This window comes from Salvelinus sp. IW2-2015, unplaced genomic scaffold (genome assembly GCF_002910315.2).
Source record: "Salvelinus sp. IW2-2015 unplaced genomic scaffold, ASM291031v2 Un_scaffold245, whole genome shotgun sequence".
Taxonomy (NCBI): domain Eukaryota; kingdom Metazoa; phylum Chordata; class Actinopteri; order Salmoniformes; family Salmonidae; genus Salvelinus; species Salvelinus sp. IW2-2015.
The window spans coordinates 294,970-304,540 of NW_019942528.1; the positions used below are offsets into that span (position 1 = coordinate 294,970).

General features: G+C 41.9%; 1 long non-coding RNA gene across 1 annotated transcript; it reads left to right on the plus strand.

Annotated features, from left to right (window-relative positions):
- Positions 1-7,210: 7,210 nt before the first annotated feature.
- LOC139023897 (uncharacterized) lies at positions 7,211-7,702 on the plus strand. The gene is made up of 2 exons (XR_011475125.1): positions 7,211-7,439; positions 7,534-7,702. It is a non-coding gene; the product is annotated as an uncharacterized lncRNA (long non-coding RNA).
- Positions 7,703-9,571: the final 1,869 nt, after the last annotated feature.

Consider the following 9,571-nt stretch of genomic DNA (forward strand, 5'->3'; position numbering starts at 1 on the left):
TGCCTTTAAATTGTTTAACTTGTGTCAAATGTTTCAGGTAGCATTCCACAAGCTTCCCACAATAAGTTGGGTGAATTTTGGCCCATTCCTCCTCACAGAGCTGGTGTAACTGAGTCAGGTTTGTAGGCCTCCTTGCCCGCACACGCTTTTTCAGTTCTGCCCACACATTTTCTATAGGATTGAGGTCAGGGCTTTGTGATGGCCACTCGCCAATACCTTGACTTTGTTGTCCTTAAGCCATTTTGCCACAACTTTGGAAGTATGCTTGGGGTCATTGTCCATTTGGAAGACCCATTTGCGACCAAGCTTCAACTTCCTGACTGATGTCTTGAGATGTTGCTTCAATGTATCCTCATAATTTTTCTTCCTCATGATAACATATATTTTGTGAAGTGCACCAGACCCTCCTGCAGCAAAGCACCCTCACAACATGATGCTGCCACCCCTGTGCTTCACGGTTGGGATGGTGTTCTTCAGCTTGCAAGCCTCCCCCTTTTTCCTCCAAACATAACGATGGTCATTACGGACAAACAGTTCTATTTTTGTTTCATCAGACCAGAGGACATGTCTCCAAAAATTACAATCTTTGTCCCCATGTGCAGTTGAAAACCATAGTCTGGCTTTTTATGGCGTTTTGGAGCAGTGGCTTCTTCCTTGCTGAGCGGCCTTTCAGGTTATATCGACATAGGACCTTTTTTACTGTGGATATAGATACTCTTGTACTTGTTTCCTCCAGCAAGGTCCTTTGCTGTTATTCTGGGATTGATTTGCACTTTTTGCACCAAAGTACGTTCATCTTAGGAGAAACATCTCCATCCTGAGCGGAATGCGGCTGCGTGGTTCCATGGTGTTTATACCTGCGTACTATTGTTTGTACAGATGAATTTTGTACCTTCAGGCGTTTGGAAATTGCTCCCAAGGACGAACCAGACTTGTGGAGGTCTACAATTTTTTTCTGAGGTCTTGGCTGATTTCTTTTGATTTTCCCATGATGTCAAGCAAAGAGGCACTGAGTTTGAAGGTAGGCCTTGAAATACATCCACATGTACACCTCCAATTGACTCAAATTATGTCAATTAGCCTATCAGAAGCTTCTAAAGCCATGACATCATTTTCTGGAATGTTCCAAGCTGATAAAGGCACAGTCAACTTAGTGTATGTAAACTTCTGGCCCACAGGAATTGTGATACGATGAATAATACGTGAAATAATCTGTCTGTAAACAATTGTTGGAAAAATTACTTGTGTCATGCACAAAGTAGATATCCTAACCGACTTGCCAAAACTATTTGTTAACAAGACATTTGTGGAGTGGTTAAAAAAAACTAGTTTTAATGACTCCAACATAAGTATATGTATACTTCCGACTTCAACTGTAGATCAAGCTATTCGGCAAGTTGTGTAAGGTAAATTACAGTTTGTGGCAGCAAGAGCCACGATCCCTCCACCGCGGAGTGATACCATTATATTGGAGTGATCCAATATAGTGAAACATAACACATTATTTTCTTTGTGGATAGCACATTGTTGATTCTACTTAAAAATTTGACCCGCTTTCGTTGTTGACTCCACGATAGTAGCAAATAAGACAAATCGTCACTGACAGACTGTTATTACAAGATATGGTATGAGTTTTGGGATGGACTGCACAGGCTGCTGTTAGAGAGTCTCAGACAGATTTTCTTTGATCACTTTGATTTGTTTAGCACAACATGTACACTTACAGTATGTGGAGAGCAAAGTAAACAAACCTCTATGTTGTGAGAAATGTATTGTTTTCGATGTCGATGCATGTTTGCAGGTGAATTGTACTAATGAACGTAGAAAAGTACTGCACTGGAGAGAAACTCATGAAGACAGCTTATTTGTTCAAGTGTGGATTGTATATATATATATCTTGGATTGTAAGCATCTTGATTGACTCTTGTCCTAACAGTATGCATATTACACATCTACAGTATACAACGTAGTATTAAAACAGCCTATGTTTGAGATGGGCAGAAGTCCAATTTTTGTTTCTCAGTAAATGGACAATAAATGATCTATTCCATGTTGCCTTGTAAGGGTGCTAAAGTCCTGAAGAGCTTCGACACAGACCTTGTCTTAGACGGGAACGCCATAGTGTATCACATTCTCTTGTGAGTACAGAGTTTGTAACATTGCCCCTAAACACTCGCTTGGGTGCCAGTCTGCTTCTGCTGTCTTGCCAATTCCTTATTGAATTGTCATGAACAATATGTTTGGCTTGACAATGGAGTAGGCAAAAGCACAAACCAATCTGGGACCAGGCTACCTAAACCCTGATATAGGGTCAGATATTTTATAACCTCTATAGTGGTTAAGGTTAGAATTAAGGGTAGGGTAATCTGATCCTAGATATGTGTTTGAATTTTTTTATTTCACCTTTATTTAACCAGGTAGGCCAGTTGAGAACAGGTTCTCATTTACAACTGCGACCTGGCCAAGATACAAACCTGGCCAAGACACAAACAACAACACATGGAATAAACAAACGTACAGTCAATTGTCAGGACCCGGTGTGAGAAACAGTCACTAATAGTCGGCAGAACCCAGAAGATGAGGCAGACACAGCAGTACTAGAGACGGTGGTTTAATCAAAGTAAAAGATCATCAGGCAAAAAATATAAATCCACAACGTCAAAAGTAAAGCCAAGAGAAAAAATGGATATCCTCCAAAATACAATGAAAATCCACAAAGTGGTAAGAAGAGCAGGAAAAAACAAACCTCAAAAGACTAATCAAAAATAAACAAGAACAAAACCAGAGTATCTCTGGAAAATCCAACAAGAGAAATATATGTTCACAGCATGGCTGGGGCTGGGTGCTAACATACAAACACTGAGCAAAGAACTGAGGAACACTAAGGGTTTAAATACCTACAAAGAAATAAGGCACAGGTGCAAATAATAATTAGACCAAGGGAAAAACAAAAGGTTAAAAAAAGGCGCAATGGGGGCATCTAGTGACCAAAACAATCCTGGCCAAATCCTGGCAGTCAATAACACAATAGAGTGTGTGCAAATGTAGCAAGATTAGGGAGGTAAGGCATTAAATAGGCCGTAGTGGCAAAATAATTACAATTTAGCAAATAAACACTGGAGTGATAGATGTGCAGAAGATTAACGTGCAAGTAGAGATACTGGGGTGCAAAGGAGCAACATTTTAAAATAACAATATGGGGATGAGGTAGTTGGATGGGCTATTTACAGATGAGCTATGTACAGGTGCAATGATCTGTAAGCTGCTCTGATAGCTGATGCTTAAAGTTAGTGAGGGAGATATGAGTCTCCAGCTTCAGTGATTTTTGCAATTCGTTCCAGTCAATGGCAGCAGAGAACTGGAAGGAAAGGAGGAATTGGCTTTGAGGGTGACCAGTGAAATATACCTGCTGGAGCGCGTGCTATGGGTGGGTGCTGCTATGGTGACCAGTGAACTGAAATAAGGCGGGACTTTACCTAGCAAAGACTTATATATGACCTGGAGCCAGTGGGTTTGGCGACGAGTATGAAGCGAGGGCCAGCCAACGAGAGCATACAGGTCGCAATGGTGAGTAGTATATGGGGCTTTGGTGACGAAACGGATGGCACTGTGATAGACTGCATCCAATTTGCTGAGTAGAGTGTTGGAGGCTATTTTGTAAATGACATCACCGAAGTCAAGGATCGGTAGGATAGTCAGTTTTACGAGGGTATGTTTGGCAGCATGAGTAGCAGCATACCACCCTGCATACCACTGTTGGCTTGCTTCTGAAGCTAAGCAGGGTCGGTCCTGGTCAGTCCCTGGATGGGAGACCAGATGCTGCTGGAAGTGGTGTTGGAGGGCCAGTAGGAGGCACTCTTTCCTCTGGTCTAAAAAATATCCCAATGCCCCAGGGCAGTGATTGGGGACACTGCCCTGTGTAGGGTGCCGTCTTTCGGATGGGATGTTAAACAGGTGTCCTGACTCTCTGAGGTCATTAAAGATCCCATGGCACTTATCGTAAGAGTAGGGGTGTTAACCCCGGTGTCCTGGCTAAATTCCCAATCTGGCCCTCAAACCATCATGGTCACCTAATAATCCCCAGTTTATAATTGGCTCATTCATCCCCTCCTCTCCCCTGTAACTATTCCCCAGGTCGTTGCTGCAAATGAGAACGTGTTCTCAGTCAACTTACCTGGTAAAATAACGGTAAAATAAAAAAATTAAGGATGTTTTGTTGCGAAATAGGAGGCCAATTCTAGATAGAATTTTGGATTGGAGATGCTTAATATGAGTCTGGAAGGAGAGTTTACAGTCTAACCAGACACCTCGGTATTTGTAGTTGTCCACATATTCTAAGTCAGAACTGTCCAGAGTAGTGATGCTAGGCGGGAGGGCAGGTGCGGGCAGCGATCGGTTGAAGAGCATGCATTTAGTTTTACTTGCGTTTGAGAGCAGTTGGAGGCCATGGAAGGAGAGTTATATGGCATTGAAGCTCATCTGGAGGTTAGTTAACACAGTGTCCAAAGAAGAGCTAGAAGTATACAGAATGGTGTCGTCTGCAGGCCCTCCGATTTGACACACTGAACTCTGTCTGAGAAGTAGTTGGTGAACCAGGTGAGGCAGTCATTTAAGAAGCCAAGGCTATTGAGTCTGCCGATAAGAATGTGGTGATTGACAGAGTCGAAAGCCTTGGCCAGGTCGATGAATACAGCTGCACAGTATTGTCTTTATCGATGGCGGTTATGATATCGTTTTTGACCTTGAGCGTGGGTGTGGTGCACCCATGACCAGCTCGGAAACCAGCTTGCATAGCGGAGAAGGTACGGTGGGATTCTAAATGGTTGGTGATCTGTTTGTTAACTCGGCTTTCGAAGACCTTAGAAAGGCAGCGTAGGATAGATATAGGTCTGTAACAGTTTGGGTCTAGAGTGTCGCCCCCTTTGAAGAGGGGGATGACCGCGGCAGCTTTCCAATCTTTGGGGATCTCAGACGATACGAAAGAGAGGTTGAAGAGGCTAGTAATAGGGGTTGCAACAATTGCGGCGGATAACTTTAGAAAGAGAGGGTCCAGATTGTCTAGCCCAGCTGATTTGCAGGGGTCCAGATTTTGCAGCTCTTTCAGAACATCAGCTATCTAGATTTGGGTGAAGGAGAAGTGGGGGAGGCTTGGGCAAGTTGCTGTGGGGGGTGCAGATCTGTTGACCGGTGTAAGGGTAGCCAGGTGGAAAGCATGGCTAATGTTATAGTTGGGGATGGAAATTTCAGAAATTTTTGTTGACCTTCCTAAGCCAGGATTCAGACACGGCAAGGACATCAGGGTTGGCGGAGTGTGCTAAAGCAGTGGGGGAAAAAAACTTTGGGATGGAGCTTCTGATGTTAACATGCATGAAACCAAGGCTTTTAAAGTTACAGAAGTCAACAAATGATAGCGCCTGGGGAATAGGAGTGGGACTGGGGGTTACAGGGCCTGGTTAGGATCAACTTCATTCAAGGTTCCTCCATTCAACTCAATGTCTTTGTAGATGGTGTGTCTCCACTCTCCAAGTAACATATAACGGAGGCAACTGATGGATTGATGTGTCACTTCAGCTAATCAATACTTTGAGCTTGGCTTTAGAGTGGTAGGCTGCTCCTCGCTTCAGCGGAAGCTTCTTAGCCTCTCTGTTAGGAAGGAGCTTTGGAAGTTTGTTAGCTGTGGAAGTTTGTTTATCCAGGAATGACTGCTCACTTTGCTTCAACTTGTCTGATATACAACACACTGACAAATAACCATCGTGTTTTTAACTTGTCTGTTCATAATGGGAAAAATAACTCCTGCACAGTACGCTTGCAAGGTCTCTCATATTGATTGTGCTATTGTGTGACGCACAGTCAAATTATACCCTTTGAAAGCACAGTGTGAAGTTGCCAAAACATTACTATTGCCAAACTATTACAATGGTTACCCCATGGATATTCTGTCTGAAATAAATACTCATAAAAAAGGCTCAAGAGTCACTACAAGCCAGAATGTTGAATAAGCTGATATTTACATTTACATTTAAGTCATTTAGCAGACGCTCTTATCCAGAGCGACTTACAAATTGGAAAGTTCATACACATTCATCCTGGTCCCCCCGTGGGGAATGAACCCACAACCCTGGCGTTGCAAGCGCCATGCTCTACCAACTGAGCCACACGGGATTTACACTTTCTTTACCGGTTGTACATGCTGTTGGTCCTTTGACGCAGGAGGTGGAGGTAGCGTATCTACAGGAAAGTGTTGTTTACCTGACTTTTTGCGGAACCAGTACTGTAGGTTTTGTTTGTATTTTCAATCTCCTGACGCATTGCATGTGCTGCACAATATGTAATCAACAGCTGAATGTAACCGAACGGTAGTCGATAAAAGTTTCCTTGCAATCAGCTGGAAGTGTTTGTAAAATTTACCAGCTGATTGCATGGAACAACGTTCAGTCTGTGATTCGGTTAGGCTCATGTAGCATGTGACTTGCTTCAGTATTGAAAATAAAAAACAGCAGACAACAGGTAAAATAAATTGAAATAAAGTTTGTTGAACATTCTGACTTGTAATAGGACTGCTTGGGAATCCTGAGCCTACATGTTAGAGACGAAAGTAAGTATTACACTCTCTGATTCTAAAAGAGGATAAATGTGAAGGGACAATCTTTTCATTTGAACTATTGTGTTGCATGTAGCCCACCTACAAACAACCTGTAGGCTTCATTCCATGTCATTTGAGCAAGCCATGACACCCACCATATCAAATTGTTCTGAAATAATTTTGTTGTTGTTAGAAACAGATAAGATTAGCATTCCTGCAACATAATTTTGTTGAAATACAATTTGATCCCCCCCCTTAAAGAACTTAACCCTAATTGCTCCTGTAAATTGCTAAATGACTCAAATGTAAATGTCATTTGTTGGGGCATGGACTCTACAAGGTGTCAAGCGTTCCACAGTTATGTTGGCCCATGTTAACTCCAATGCTTCCCACTGATGTGTCAAGTTGGCTGGATGTTCTTTGGGTGGTGGACCATTGTTGATACACACGGGAAACATTTGAGGGCTAAAAACCCAGCAGCGTTGCAGTTCTTGACACAAACCAGTGTGCCTGGCACCTACTACCATAGCCCATTCAAAGGCATTTAAATATTTTGTCTTGCCCATTAACCCTCTGAATGGCACACATACACAATCAACGTCTCAATTGTCCTCCCCTGTCACGAATCCCGCTTCCTGAGTCTGTTTTTGCCTGTGTTCTGTCCTGGAGTGTTTTTCCGGTGTCCTGGAACGCACCCTGTCTGGTTGCCGGGCGACGTAGCTAGTTGGGAGATCTCTGATTACCCGCACCTGTATCCCATCAGCTATCTGCACACCTGGTCCTGATCATCACCCCTCCACTTCATAAGCTCTGACCTGACATCCATTCCCTGCCGGATCGTTAGCCATGAACAGTATGTTGTGCCAGCGTATCAGCCTCCAATTTGATAGAGTTTGTTTTGTACGTCTTGCTTGCCTTGAACTTACCTCCGTTTTTTCTGTCTACAGTCATTCACCCGGAACACTCATCCCATCCCTACCTGGTCGTCGGTGACTTCAGTTACTTCCTTGGATCTGCTTACTCAATTCCATCAACTCACCTCCGCTGCCCGCTCCGCTACTTGGATTTTTCTATCACTACATTTACACTTGTAAATAAATACTCACCTTCGTCTTACTCTCCTTGTCCTGGTCTGCTTCTGGGTTCTACTTTAGAGAATCGTGACATCCCCTTCATCTCCACTGATTTGAAGTGGATTTAAAAAGTGACATAAATAAGGGATTATAGCTTTCACCTGGATTCCCCTGGTCAATCTGTCATGGAAATAGCATAATGTTTTGTACACTCAGTGTATAATATTCATTAAATATAGTACAAAACATCCGATTTGGACCCCCAAAATTTGAAAAATGTGTAAGACATGAGGATTCCAAAGAAATGGCCAAAAGTCACCCACGGACACCCCAGGCCAATCCCAACCAAACAATGAGTATACAGTATCGGTTCTCTATTGCAGTTCTCTATAAAAGTATTGCTTTTTCATCCTATGTAATGCATTCTCAGTGAATTTCCTCAGTGAATTTGGTGATGTTTTTTTTTCTTGTTCAGAAAAATATGTTATTGAAGTTGTTAGGTTAATGTCCCATCCTACATCCTGATATTACTAGGTTCTGACCACTAAATGCTGCTGTTCCTGCTATTAGGTACCTATATTAGCATTTTTATGCTTCATGTTGAAATCACCGTAATGTTTCAAAAAATGTATTGTGTGACTTGGCGTGATTTGGATATGAAGCATGGAAACAGTATTATAGGTACCATTGACTTGCATTAGACTTGTGCGACAAATCCTGAAAAGTTTGCGTTTGAAACAGTGACCAGGTAAACAAAACTAAAGCACAGGCTGCTATCTAGTGGTCAGAACCTGGTAATATCAGGATGTATAATGGAACATAAACCTAACAACTTCAATGACACTTTTGTTTTTACTGAGAAAATTCACAGAACAATACTCCGAGCTGCAGCTCCACACTACTTGTCAAACATAGAGAACTGATACTGTATACTGGTTGTTGGGTTGGGATTGGCCTTGGGTGTGGGAGTGCGTGGGTGGCTTTTGACTATTTGGGTGGCTTTTTGACTCATGTCTTACTCATTGTTAGAATTCTTTTGGGTCCAAATTGGACTATATTTATTCAACATGATATGAATCTAAAATGGCCAATTTGTCTGCAATCAATTTGCTTAATTTCTCAGAGATCATCATTATATTTCAACAAAATAATGTTGCAGGAATGCTAATCTTATCTGTTTCTGACTACAGAATCTATTTCAGAACAATCTGGGATGAGTGTTGAAATCCTCATTCTTGTGCTTTTTGAGGTAGGGTTGAGTAAATCTTTGCACAATGGAACATGAACAAGTACGAATGCAAGTACAAATGACATTTCAGTCATTTGCGTACACCAGTGGTGTAAAGTACTTAAGTAAATCTAATTTAAAGTTCTACTTAAGTCGTATCTGTACTTTACTTTACTTTTTTTTTACCGCCTTTTTCTCCCCAATTTCGTGGTATCCAATTATTAGTAATTACTATCTTGTCTCATCTCTACAACTCCCGTACGGGCTCAGGAGAGACGAAGTTCGAAAGCCATGCGTCCTCCGAAACACAACCCAACCAAGCCGCACTGCTTCTTAACACAGAACTTTTGTGAAACATCAGAGCACAGTTGAAAAATATATGGAAAATAGAAATCAAAACTGGATGGTGTTCAGAGATAGATGGGAGGGGTTGAGTGGAGCTGAAGGATGGGACTAAAAACAAGAGATAGCTATTGTAAAATATGCTGTGTCCGTAAAATGTTTAGAGTAAATTATATAAGATAATAATTATGTCCACCCACTTCTAAAACCAAAGTTGCGCCCCCTAATCTAAATGTAATCAATTTTAAATTCAGGCTGTAACAAAAAGAAATGTGGAAAAGTGAATAACTGAATACTTTCTGAAAGAACTGTAAATTTGTATCTAACACACCCACTGAACAA